Source organism: Haliotis rufescens, unplaced genomic scaffold (genome assembly GCF_023055435.1).
Source record: "Haliotis rufescens isolate VD_foot unplaced genomic scaffold, xgHalRufe1.0.p SCAF_17, whole genome shotgun sequence".
Classification (NCBI taxonomy): Eukaryota; Metazoa; Mollusca; class Gastropoda; order Lepetellida; family Haliotidae; genus Haliotis; species Haliotis rufescens.
The window spans coordinates 3,035,336-3,048,521 of record NW_025963857.1 but is presented as its reverse complement, the minus strand read 5'-3'; the positions used below and the strand labels follow the sequence as shown (position 1 = coordinate 3,048,521).

General features: G+C 38.3%; 1 protein-coding gene across 4 annotated transcripts in view; it reads right to left on the bottom strand.

Annotated features, from left to right (window-relative positions):
• Positions 1-8,565: 8,565 nt before the first annotated feature.
• The window catches only part of LOC124146632 (GDP-mannose 4,6 dehydratase-like), a 77,718-nt gene continuing 73,097 nt past the window's right edge, over positions 8,566-13,186 (bottom strand). For 2 of the 4 annotated variants that reach the window (XM_046517054.2, XM_046517212.2), the window contains one exon: positions 8,566-12,549. The gene's annotated coding sequence lies outside the window, so the exon portion shown is untranslated. Of the gene's footprint in view, positions 12,566-13,186 lie in introns of all 4 variants that reach the window. The other 2 variants (XM_048397421.1, XM_046517136.2) reach the window with 2 other exon arrangements.

The window sequence follows — 13,186 nt, the reverse complement described above, 5'->3', positions numbered from 1 at the left end:
TTAATATGGCGTCGCGCAAAGCCCGGCGCGTGGCGTGGCGTCGACACTGGAAGCCGATTTCAGATCAAGGAATAAAACAGGCTTGTTTTCTCTCGAAACATCGGGAGAGTCTCGTTGTTGTGAAAACACATAGACGATTAGATTTAAGAAGCTTGCCAGTTGTTCTCCGACACCAATAATTACTTTTTCCACAGAATGTGCCTTAGACGTCATTTCCACACCACCTAATCAAGTGCGCCCAGAGACAGTTTATTTACTAATGCATAGTGCTCCGCCTAGTACATTTTATAGCTGTATTGACAACCCGGAAAGCAAACACACAAATGGAGTGAGATTTGGTGTGAATTTTCTCCTTAATTAATGTAAATGGGGAAAACAAATTGTCAATTAAAGCTTTTTAACAGGCCGAGGAGACCATGATGTATCTACCACTTGCTTCCTTTTAGGTTTAAGAGGTTAAAAATGTCAAGCTTGGCAACACCAACTGTGATCTCAACATAAACAGGTAATACCCTGGCGTGTGTAATTCCAGCATTGGTGTACTGAGTGTATGGCAACGGTCATACAGTATATATATTCAGTTTATATGTGTAACATATATGGTGTTGTCAAAGGTCACTCTGTTCGGCTGATCGGAATACCACACACGGTCCTGTATACGTGATATGATATTTCATAGGGAGACGTTAAACGAAGCGTTAAGCTGTAAATGATAGTGAAGACGTGATATTTCCTTCGGTCATCTAGTGTTTTGTACAAATCTTGGGTTGAATGAAGAAATAATAATCATAATCATAACTAGAAAAAATATTTTTTTCAAAAATCCCAAACTATCAAAACGCACAAGTGTACCACTAGACCTATCTATGTGCCAGGTTTTGTGAAGAAATATTGTACGGTTTTCAAGATCTGCTCCGGAAATGAGAATTACGGTCTAAGTCAAAGTCGTTGCCATGGAAACTCGAAAAATTAATATTTCAAAAATCCCAAACTATCAAAAGGCGCCAGTTTACCACTAGACCTATCTATGTGCAAACTTTGATTAAGATATCTCTCATGTCTTTTTAGTTCTGCTCCGGAAACGAAACGTGATGGACCATTAAATAAGTTTTCAAGTAACAAAAAAGTAAGTTTCACATAAGTTTTACATAAGTAAGTGTTACAGTCGCATTGAGTAAGCTGATACTAACTTTAAGAAACGCTAACAGTAACATAAATTACATTTTACGTTTTCATTAAGTAAGTTTCAGAATAAAGAAAATTTCCCAGCCATACTGTCTATGTTCCACGACACAACACCTTCACGGATCACGATGGAGATTTTAACAGGTAGATCATGCAGGTCAGTGACCCCGGGTTCAAGATAGGTCCCTGGAAAGCCATGGTTCCTGCTGACCGAGATCGTACTACTGGGGAAATATACACGTAAGCCTGTTGTTAATATAACTGGCTTGTTGTCAGCACACTTTGGCAGTACTAGCGAGTGCTGAAACTTTGGTGAAATCCACGAACATCGGTATCGCGCCGACAAACCAAGAATCGCAAAAAGGGCGAATATAAGATTCGATCCCACGAGCACAGGATCCTGGCAGAGCCACTGGACGCAACTTCGTGCGGAGGACGTGTCCCTTTAAATCATTAATAAGACGGACGAGACACACGCCTTAGTGTGGGGTGAGGTATGCATATGTATCAACCACACTTCATTACATGATGTAAATACCATATTTATATATCATTAAGTTATATTTATATAAAAGTGTAATAACGGGTGAATCGCACATGCAAGTGTGATATAAAATGTGTTGTTTAAATGTGATACGTGTATATAACCACTGGTATATTAAACTATAATATATAATTTAATTAGTTCTCTGCTTTGACAAATGTCAAATATCACGGCGGGGGTTGAAGGGGTGGACACCTCAAATGGGTTTCCCACAGTGTACTCATGTGGGACTCGAACCCGGGCCTTCAGCGCGACGAGCGAACGCTTTAACAACTAGGCTACCCCACCGCCCCGATATTTAAGTGAGATACATTAGTAGGATATATAAACGTCTGATACAAGTATAAACGTGACGTGCTCATATGTAACATAAATAACTTTTAGTTTAGTACAAAGACGTATGAGCTCTAAGACGATCGTAACTCCCAACTTTAACACAGAATAACTCGTAGCGCTAAGACCGCTTTGTGCAAGTGGGCCCAGATGCAGGTCAGCGCCATGTGTATCAATACTTAATGACAGCCATATTTGGTGTGGGTATATTGTTAAACATCCCCCGCGGGGTGCAACCTGTTCCTGCTCAGGTCGTCAGCACAGTTCCCGAGACACCCCCGATTTCCCCTCGCTGTCTACATTCGATACGTATTTCCCGAATACCGTGTCAAACAGTATTACTCATGCCTCAAAAATGACTAGTTGCCTAATTAATGTATCTACTCAGAAATAGCCTCAAAAACATGGTTCCGAAATAACGTATGAAAATGCTTATTAAGCATAAATATGAACGTGTATATTTTTCTAATAATTCTTTTGTCGTGTGATATATTCAACCTTAGGTTAATGCTCTCACTTATGCCGTTATACGTGTCCCTATTAGAAAGATATTATAGACAAAAAATGGAATAAGGCGTATTGACATATTTTGCTTACTCAGCAATTTTAACTAACGCACTAACAAGCTCGGGGTGGAGGTATTATAAATAAATCATTTGTTCTATGAACTACTGGAGAAATAGCATTACTTCAAGATTCCACACAAAAATAATTGTTCAGCGGTCTCCTGACGAAAATTGGAATTAGTTGTCTCCTTTCCGAGAGGCAAATTGTATGTCTTGAAGTGACAGATTTTCTAGTTTGTCTCGAACACAAATACCTATGTAGTATTTTGGCACTGTAGTTAAAAGGAAGACCCAGTCTTTGAAATTGTTTCTTAAACGTCCGAGAGACGAACAGATTTAAAATTTAACCATTTTTACAGATCAAACAAGGTGGTGTGAGAGGTCAACCCTTTTTAAAACTATGTATAAAATTAATACAACCTAAGCACTATACTGTCAAAACAATATTGTTTTCATTCCATATTTTAAAAACCCATAGTGTACAGATATATGTTTAACTGGAAGAAGACTGCGTGAATAACCCAGAGCGAGGCGCGTGAAGTATGTACATTTCGCACGTGCACATTGGCGAGTGGGGTTATGAAATGCATAGCCAGGGCTAGTATAATTCTGACTGGACCAACTCAAGTATGTTTATAAACAACGTAAATATGTATGTTCAAACCCTGATCAAGAAGTGAGTACTTCATTTCTAAAAGTTCGTTTCTTTAAGTTACGTTTTAATACGGAATAAAAGAACCAATAATCCCTTTTTATTAATATATTCACTAATATTCTTGGTGTTAGTACATAATTAATGTTTAATTCCATAATCTCATCCATGTTGTCGCGACAGAAAACTGCATTCGTTCGCCTTTGGTACGGACTACTAGGGTTCTACTCCCGTTGGTGACACGGGTTTTTCGTCAAATAAAACGATAGAAAAAACAAAGTCCCTCCACTGCAAAGTGGTCTCTAGCTGTCCATGAAGCAGGTTAAATACCGGGTGAAGTCGGTGGATACCTGGTATTGATGGAAATGCGAGAGCAACGCGTGGAGCGTGGTCGTCACATTCAACAGTAACACAACTCGTGTTCCATCGGAGTGGACACAAAGGTGGCATTGTCTGTTGGTAGCGCCATCGTCTCACTGTTCCAAATTCCAGATTGTGTTTGCGTGGTTAGATGGGACGGTGTGGATTTGTTTAGTGGGGGAGGGTGGGGGGTCGATTGCATTCATATATTAACATCATAATTAAATATCTTTAATGCATATTAATGTCTTGGCAAGTCGTGACTGCTACATACACTGAAATATGACGTCTTGTATATTTAATTTACGTCCAATGTTTGTAACCCGTAGTTGTAATTCTAGTTTTAAGCATTTCCATACATTGATATAGAAGTTAAATTTCTGCAGATCCAGCAATTTCAAAAAGATTTTGGGTATCTAAATTTTACGAAGGAGATGGAAAATTCATTAACAAATGGATATTGAAAAAAAGAAAGGGAGACCCTTTCCAGATCTGCCTGTACACTGCATGTTTCATGACGGTTCCATGACGGTTCCATCACCCAGAGTCTTCAGCATGGCAAGGCATGCCACAAAGTCGCCCCTCGGTAAGCCGAAGCCAATTAGCCCGAGACAGACAAATGTTAAATAAACGCGATCTTTAACGTTAGGTTGGCGAGGAGGGTTTTTAGTTGCTGAACATACATATCATGATATGACGTGTTTACCGTCCCGTCAGAGCTAAACCCAAACATTAACAACTGGTCCTATTCACCGAGGACCAGTTGTACTTATTTATAATGGCCAATGTTAAAGAACTCGGTGATTTTTTTGCTTAAAAAGACATACAAAATAGACGAAAAGACATACAAAGATCATGCAAATTGACGTTTAAGTCCCCCAGGCATAAATAGAGCCATTGTGAGGTGAACATCGGTTAAATAGTGCTTGAATTGTTTTTCCTTTGGAATGAAATACCTGTTTGTGATAAAATTGATAACGATCAAATTCAGCCTTTATTTACAAATATTGGTGATTTATTGCCTCATTAAAACTAATAGCATCATACCAGTCCGCCCTTTTTATAGACATACTTCGCCCCTACCAATTATCTTGTTTAGTAAGATTTTTTGTGTGTATTATTAAAGTACAAGAAGGCTATTCAGTTTCAGCTAACAATAACTGTCTGAAGAATAGAACGATGAAATGTTGGAAAAAACGGAACGCAGCCTTTCAAACAAAAGGATGAGTGAGTTTCTTTAAAATACTTAAACCACCGATGGACAGATTATTCCAGATAAGTTTCATGTCCATTCCACATTGTCTAGGTTAAATATTCTAATGTCAACCCGATACAAATCGTTAATTTGAAGTGCAGCCATGTTTTTGTATTACCCAGTGAATCGCCTTTTGGCCAAACTGTCTTCTGTGGATCGTTAATTCCACCATGGGCTGCCAACTCAAATACTGAATAAAGAACACGTGCAAGTTAAGCCAGACGCCGCTTTTAGCATTATTCGAACCGTTCTACAACTAGGGACACTCAGTATTTCAAACATTGAACGTTGTCTGTCTGTATGGAGTACCACGAACACTGATATGGCTCTGACAAATCAAGTAACATCATCAAGGATCTGTGACACGCCGTACGAACGTAATTCTGCACAACGAATTGCGGCGCCTTAGATGGATATGACACGTGAATTAGAATGTATTTTTGAAACATTTGTAACCTTTAACCTTGAGAGTTAGCCGGAGTGTGCAATCAGCACTGCTGGAAGCGCTCGCAAAATCTCCAACATACATTAGAGTCGGTGAATATGTGTTAATAGTGTAAATCAATATCCTGTATATGAGGGGCTTGGCTATGCAAGATCGAGCCTGGGTCAGACAAACCAGTGACCCACAATGTGAGCATCGATTCAATTCAATTCAATTCAATTGAATGGTTTATTGTATGAAAGGCCATTCATTGGCCCATATATAAGTGAGTTACATGGACATACAGCTATATTAACAAATATTGTAGTATACGGAGTATCAAGACAACTGACGTAACACAAAAGCATAATAAATGTATAAAGATACCTATAGTTGAACTCTAAAAACAAATTCCCTATGCTGATTTCATATAGAATAGAATAGAGCAAGCAAGATCTGGCTAGACTTGCTTTTGTATGTGTTTCCCCACATGGATAGAATGTGTGAAGTTTATTTCAATGTGTCCCCCGCCGTGATATTGTTGGAATATTGCTAAAAGCGCGTAAAACAACTCACTCATAAAAATAAAATCTTGATAATACATTTAATATATTTATTCTTCAAGAAATCTTTTTTTAAAATTCAGAAAGGCTTTTGACAAGAACGAAAGTTGGAGTAGATAGTAAAATGTGAGATTTTACGAAAATTGGGCATGTACGTATACATTATTATGAGGACTTAATTCTGTGAAGTAGGAATGCAACTACAGATGCAGTGTATGTTCAGTCCATGAACTAGATCTAGACTTGACACTATTGATACTACAAACCTGAAAAATTAAACATGGTGTATTTGTTAATGCATACGAGTTTGAAGGTCCTACACAGGTGTCTTATGTTCCTTTAGATTGAGGTTTTAAAGGTTTTGTGTAACAATGAGATGCGCGAGATCTGTGGAAGTTATCCGTTAGTGTTCACGTCATTTCAAAAATACAGTCTGAAAAACGTATGAACGTCAATTGGTGGTACAGATGTAAATAACTATGTAGGCCAGGCTGTCAGTATGCAACTTGACTCTAATACTGAATCACATTCTTCAGTGCATTACGTTTTTGTATATTTTTGTAAATTTAGCCAAGAAATTGTGAATTGTGACCATGTTCACCTGTATGTTAGATGCACTGCTATTGGTGTGCATTGCAAAAACTGCAGAATAGCAAGAATCTACTCAATGTTCCATCCAATATGGGCCAAGAACAATCCTGAAACAAGCTTGAAGATAGTTTGCAAATTCCATGATGACTGCTGTTATTGCAAATTTGTTTGGAGATCACAGAGACTTTATGAACGATTTTTTTATGTCTGTCTCCATCCTCTTGTAATTGTCAAATATAAAGCCTTGATTTTTATTTCAAAATAATCCTACATATAATCCTTTACCCCTAACCGTGACTACAATAATTCAAATCAGTCTGGCCTGTGTTCCATGACAGCTGTATTGAAGTTGTACATTTACCATGTACTTAGGATGCATCTGAGAAGCCTTCAGATCGTATGTCAGATCCTTGACTGGGATAGCAGACAAGTTGTATACATGAAGTCCAGCACATTCAATACCCTTGTTTTGTCCAGGTGTATGTCGTATGTAACTCTGTCAAGTGTGTTTGATGTGACGATGCAGGATATAAAAATGTCTCTCAGAATACAAGCTAACACGACTCGGCCAGTCAACTCTTCTTGGGCAGGGTTTCGTGGTCATGTGACCGGCGTTCCTTCCAGTCGAAAAGCCGTATTTCGTGTAATCTTCAAATTTAAAAAAACTATAAAATATAATCCTCGATTTTTTATGTATTCTTGAGGTTCGACCTTGAGGACTCATGGTAAGGATAGAGATCCCAGCAACACGTGCTTGTATAAGAAGAGACTGAATTAATAATGTGGTCAAGCTCGTTGACTTGATTGAATGGTTGTCATTGCAATCCATGTGGGTGGAACGATGCTGATGATGTCAATCACCGGATTGTCTGGTCCAGATTAATTACAGGCCTTAGCTGGATTATTGCATAATGTGGCGTTTCACAACAAACAATAAAACCTAGTCTTAAAGAGACGATATGATTTGTTTGTTTGTTGTTTAACACCGCGCTCAGCGATATTCCAGCTATATGACGGCGGTCTGTAAATAATCTAGCCTGATAATAAAAGTCTAGACCAGACAATCTGGTGATTGACATCATGAGCATCGAACTACGCATATGGGATACGATGACATACATCAACCAAGTCAGCGAGCCTGACCACCCGATCACATTAGTATAATCTTACGAAAAGCATTGGTTGGTGAAGGCCAATTCTAACCGGGATCTTCAACGCTAGACATATTTTGTGACTGCTCCTCGGCGCGAGTTATTTAACATCTGCTTCATCTGCTTTTTGAGTAACATGATATGTCCATACGGAGAAACAGTGTTCTTTCACCAACTTTTGACCCAAGACCTATTCTTGCAGTAAAAGGCATCTTTGCTTGTCGTAAGAAGCGACTAACTGGATCGGATGGTTCGGCTCGCTGATTTGGTTGATGCATGTCATCGTATTCCAATTGCGTGATTCGATGGTCATGATGTCAATCACTTGATTGTCTGGTCCAGACTCGATTATTTACAGACCGCCGTCATATAGCTCGAATATTGCTGAGTGCGGCGTAAAACAACAAACAAGCGAACACAAACTTATTTGTTATTTATCTGAATGAGATGAATACCCCATGTAGATAATTCCAAAAGATATGTTAGGAAAATACAGAAGGGGTGGTGTTCCACTTTGTTCCAGGTACATACTTGTATATGAGAAAGTCATTGTATCATTGTTTCATTTCATGAGTACAGAGGATTCAAGGGCGAACAGTGATGTTCCGATTAAAGGATTTCACTCTATCCCACAAGACTGAGTGAGTGAGTTGGGTTTAATGCCACTTTGAACAGTATTCCAGTTGTATCACCGTGTGTGAGCTTAATGTGGAAGGAAAGCTCAAAGTGAAGCAGGTCTAAGATGTGAAACCCAGGTATGGTGCTGACAAACCCAGAAACAAACAGTGTGAATCTGGCATGCCCAAGGGACGCAACTCTGTACAGCGAATTGCGGCACCTCAGACGACTAGGCCACTCATGTCATGCACAAGAACTCACTTCTATCTGGCCATGTATTTCTGGCAAGCGTTTCTTCAGGTTTAATGACAACTAAACACATCTCAATTTTAACCCATTTTATTACTGCAAAATCCCACCATGGAAAAGTCCTTTAATATTATGCACAGAAAGTAGAGAACTTTTGGTTCTACACAGTAAATCAATGAAAATGCTCAATAAGTTATTTAATATTCAAATAAAACATTGAGCAGATAAAATCTCTTGGATTTCAAGTTTGGATGACTTTCATATTACAAATATTTGTTTGATCTCAAAGCATTTTTGAGATATTAATGTTATAGGGTTATTATTAATGTATTGATGTCATACACTGAGACTACAGACACAATACCTAATACCTAACTTCTTCTGAAAGATATCTTGAATGGTTTATTTCAAAAAATAAAAGCCTGACTTTCTAGACTCTTATCCTACAATCAAACGTAATGTACACAACAGATTATGTGAGAATAATCTGAAAGAGATTGTCAAACAGGTTTGGAGATCAATCTGATGCAAAGGATTTGATTTTCCATGTCAGAAATATCGGCATACACTTGTTCAAATAATACTGTTCAGTAGTGTACTATACACTTTTAACCATACATTGATATGTAGCACACATTTCAAATTCACGCATTGTTTGCATAAAATGTGGTTCTAGAATCGCCATGTAAAAATATTATGCTGCCCAATTAATTAGAAAGTTCAGGTGCAGCATCTGAATTTTTGAAAAATACCAATTCATAAACCTTTCACAAATCCATTATTACTCTCCAAAACTGTTATTTGTGTGAATGGTAAATTTTGGAATTAAGGTTGCTTTTGGAGGTTCCTCAAGAGTTGTGTCATCTGTGAGTTGTGTTAAAGGCTTGACATCACAACATGTCTGCTATATGTGGCAGTAAAGCCCAGAGTGATGCAGGTCTTAACAAATTTACTCCATTAAATGTATAATGCTGACAAAACTAAACATAATCAGGACAAATCTAGAATTTGAACCACGATCATACATTCCTGGCACACCAAAGGGATGCAACTCTACACAGCGAATTGCAGATAATGGACAACCCTGCCCAAGAAGAGTTGACTGGCCGAGTCGTGTTAGCTTGTATTCTGAGAGACATTGTTATATCCTGCTTCATCACATCAAACACACTTGACAGAGTTACATACGACATACACCTGGACAAAACAAGGGTATGGAATGTGCTGGACTTCAGGTATACAACTTGTCTGCTATCCCAGTCAAGGATCTGACATACGATCTGAAGGCTTCTCAGATGCATCCTAAGTACATGGTAAATGTACAACTTAAATACAGCTGTCATGGAACACAGGCCAGACTGATTTGAATTACTGTAGTCACGTTTAGGGGTAAAGGATTATATGTAGGATTATTTTGAAATAAAGATCAAGGCTTTATATTTGACAATTACAAGAATTATGGAGAGAGACATCAAAAAACGTTCATAAAGTCTCTGTGATCTAATTGCAAACTATCTTCAAGCTTGTTTCAGGATTGTTCTTGGCCCATATTGGATGGAACATTGAGTAGATTCTTGCTGTTCTGCAGTTTTCACAATGCACAACAATAGCAGTGTATCTAACATACAGGTGAACATGGTCACAATTCACAATTTCCTGCCCAAATTACAAAAATATACAAAAACGTAATGCACTGAAGAATGAGATTCAGTCTTAGAGTCAAGTTGCATACTGACAGCCTGGCCTACATAGTTACATAGTTTACATGTGCACCACCTCCTTTAAAAAGGAGTTTGTGTAAAGTGACATCTCATGTTATTTTTAAGTACACATATTATCAAACTTGTACAAAAAACTTTGGTTGTTTGGAGTTTAGTGTTTGAGTCGATTGTCAACAAATATTAATAGATGCGAGGCAAATAGAAGCTTGTCACAGAACATTTCTGACATTCGTTATGGTACTTCATTGATAGTATACAAACTTGCAGTCTGGAAGATTGATGAATGAATGCCCTTCAAACACTGATATATATGACTTGCCATTTTGCATCTTTATTAATATTTCTGAACTTATTTAACATTCAATGTCATATATCAAAACAAGATTCTGTAATTAGAGATACAACTGAAAATAAAAAGGGAGCAAAAATAACCGATATGTCACACAAAACATGTGTTGCAAATTATCTAAATTATTTAATTCAACATAAATATGGGTCAAGTTATAAATTAGATTTCTATGACATAGATTAGCTCATTAACTTTGAAGCAGAGGCACACTACTGTACTGAAATTAAATATATTACTGTAGGACATGAAGCTAACTTACAACTAAAACATATAACTGTAGGACATCATGTAATATTGCCACTTAAATATATTACTGTAGGACATCATGTGATAGTGCCACTGAAATATATTACAGTAGGACATCATGTGATATTGCCACTGAAATATTTTACTGTATCATATCACGTATATATGACACTGACACTGTAGGAAATCAAGTGAACTTTCAACTGATTATATTACAGTAGGCATGGCAGGAGCAATTGTGACTGAATAAACTTACAATCAACACACAGATTTATCATCTCAGAGGCACCATGCTGCAGACATCAGAGATTCAACCTTGAAATACAGGATGTGATTTAAAGAACTCCTCGTAAATAATTTGCATAAAATATAGAAAACTTAACAATTTCGATTTCTGTTTGACAAAGAACAAAGAAACCGAACAACACTATACTTGGTCTACAAAATAACCCCCAAAAGCTCCATACAGTGAACCTTGTTAATCCACACAAGATGGGTATTCCCTAGAACGTCAAGCCACATGGTCTGGAGTAACAAGCTTCCTGGGAGCTGGTGTACAGCAGCATGCCGCCCCACTAGCCGCAGCAGCATAAGCCGCAGCCTCACATCAGGAGGTCTGTACAGAAGATGGTGCATGTCACAGAGAGCCTGGTGTGATTCACAGTCTTCAGTTGGGGTGTCTGGCTTCCTTCAGTAACTTCACTTCAGAGAGAGACTGACTTCCTTCACACAGAGAGTGACTTCCTTCAGGGAGACTTCTACCAGAGACTGACTTCCTTCTGAAAGCATGACTTCCTTCAGAGAACATGACTTCCTTCTGAAAGCATGACTTCTGTCTGAAAGTTTGACTTCCTTCAGAGAGACTGACTTCCTTCTGAAAGCATGACTTCTTTCAGAGAGACTGACTTCCTTCTGAAAGCATGACTTCCTTCTCAATGCATGACTTCCTTCTCAAAGCATGACTTCCTTCAGAGAGACTGACTTCAGACAACATGATTTCCTTCAGACATGACTTCCTTCTGAAAGCATGACTACCTTCAGAGAACATGACTTCCTTCTGAAAGCATGACTTCCTTCGGAAAGAATGACTTTCTTCTCAAAGCATGACATCCTTCTCAAAGCATGACTTCCTTCTCAAAGCATGACATCCTTCTCAAAGAATGACTTCCTACTCAAAGCATGACATACTTCTCAAAGCATGACTTCCTTCTCAAAGCATGACATCCTTCTCAAAGCATGACTTCCTTCTCAAAGCATGACGTCTGCCTGAAAGTTTGACTTCCTCCTGAAAGCTTGACTTTCAGAAATACCAAATACCAATCCACAGCACTGCCCTTTGAAGTACTGTAGTATAGGTTCCTCCTCCTCCTGTGTGTGGACATATAAGTTTTTGGCATTACCAATCTAAACTACTTCCCATCTGATACATAAGACAAGGTTCCCCTGCTACTATCCACCGTAACATCAGCTGAGTAGACACCCAGTCATGAACAAGAACGGATCTCATAACCACAGGACAATGTCCTCATCATTAAATGCTTTTCTTCATCCAACCCCAAAACACTGCACATGAAGTAATCGTTGACAGGAACCTTGTCTTAAGAAGGTGACCAACACATGCTTGTATATCCCATATTTACAAAACAGTTCTGTATATGTTCCTGTTCCTGTTCCATTCAGTTCCTGGTCCTGAGAGGAACACAATTCCCCAGTGTCCCCACTCCAGATTCTGTCACCATCTTCTGAAACATAAACATGCTGCATCTTAACATATTGCTGCTGATTCTCAGATATATATACTCACCGCCAAAAGAAACGTGAATACCATACATGTTGTTTTATATATAAAGATTTACTCATATATATTACAGGATATTACAGAGATATTACAGGGTAGATTGGTTCGAAGCACAAACGAACATACTGTTATGTTGTGTGAACCGATGCTGTTGAAAGCATCACGTGACGTCATAGATCCATGACTCGATATGCACCATTTTTCTCGAGCAGGATTAGCGTGTAAAGTTTGGAAATCACATGCAGCATCATAAGAATAAAGACCTTCTGTGGTAACAATTGATTGATTGTTAATTTTGCCATAAATTGGTACACATTGGAAACACTTAACGAACATACTGCTCTATATGTTTCTATGTATTGACTGTGATGTATTGTTGATGTATTGACTGTGTCAGAAGGACCTTTCTCGTTTGTTTGTTTGTTTGTTTGTTTGCTTGTTGTTTAACGCTGCACTCAGCAATATTCCAGGTATATGGTGGCGGTCTGTGAACAATCAAGTCTTGACCAGATAATCCAGTGAATGACATCATGAGCATTGATCCACGCAATTGGGATACGATGACGTGCATCAACAAAGTC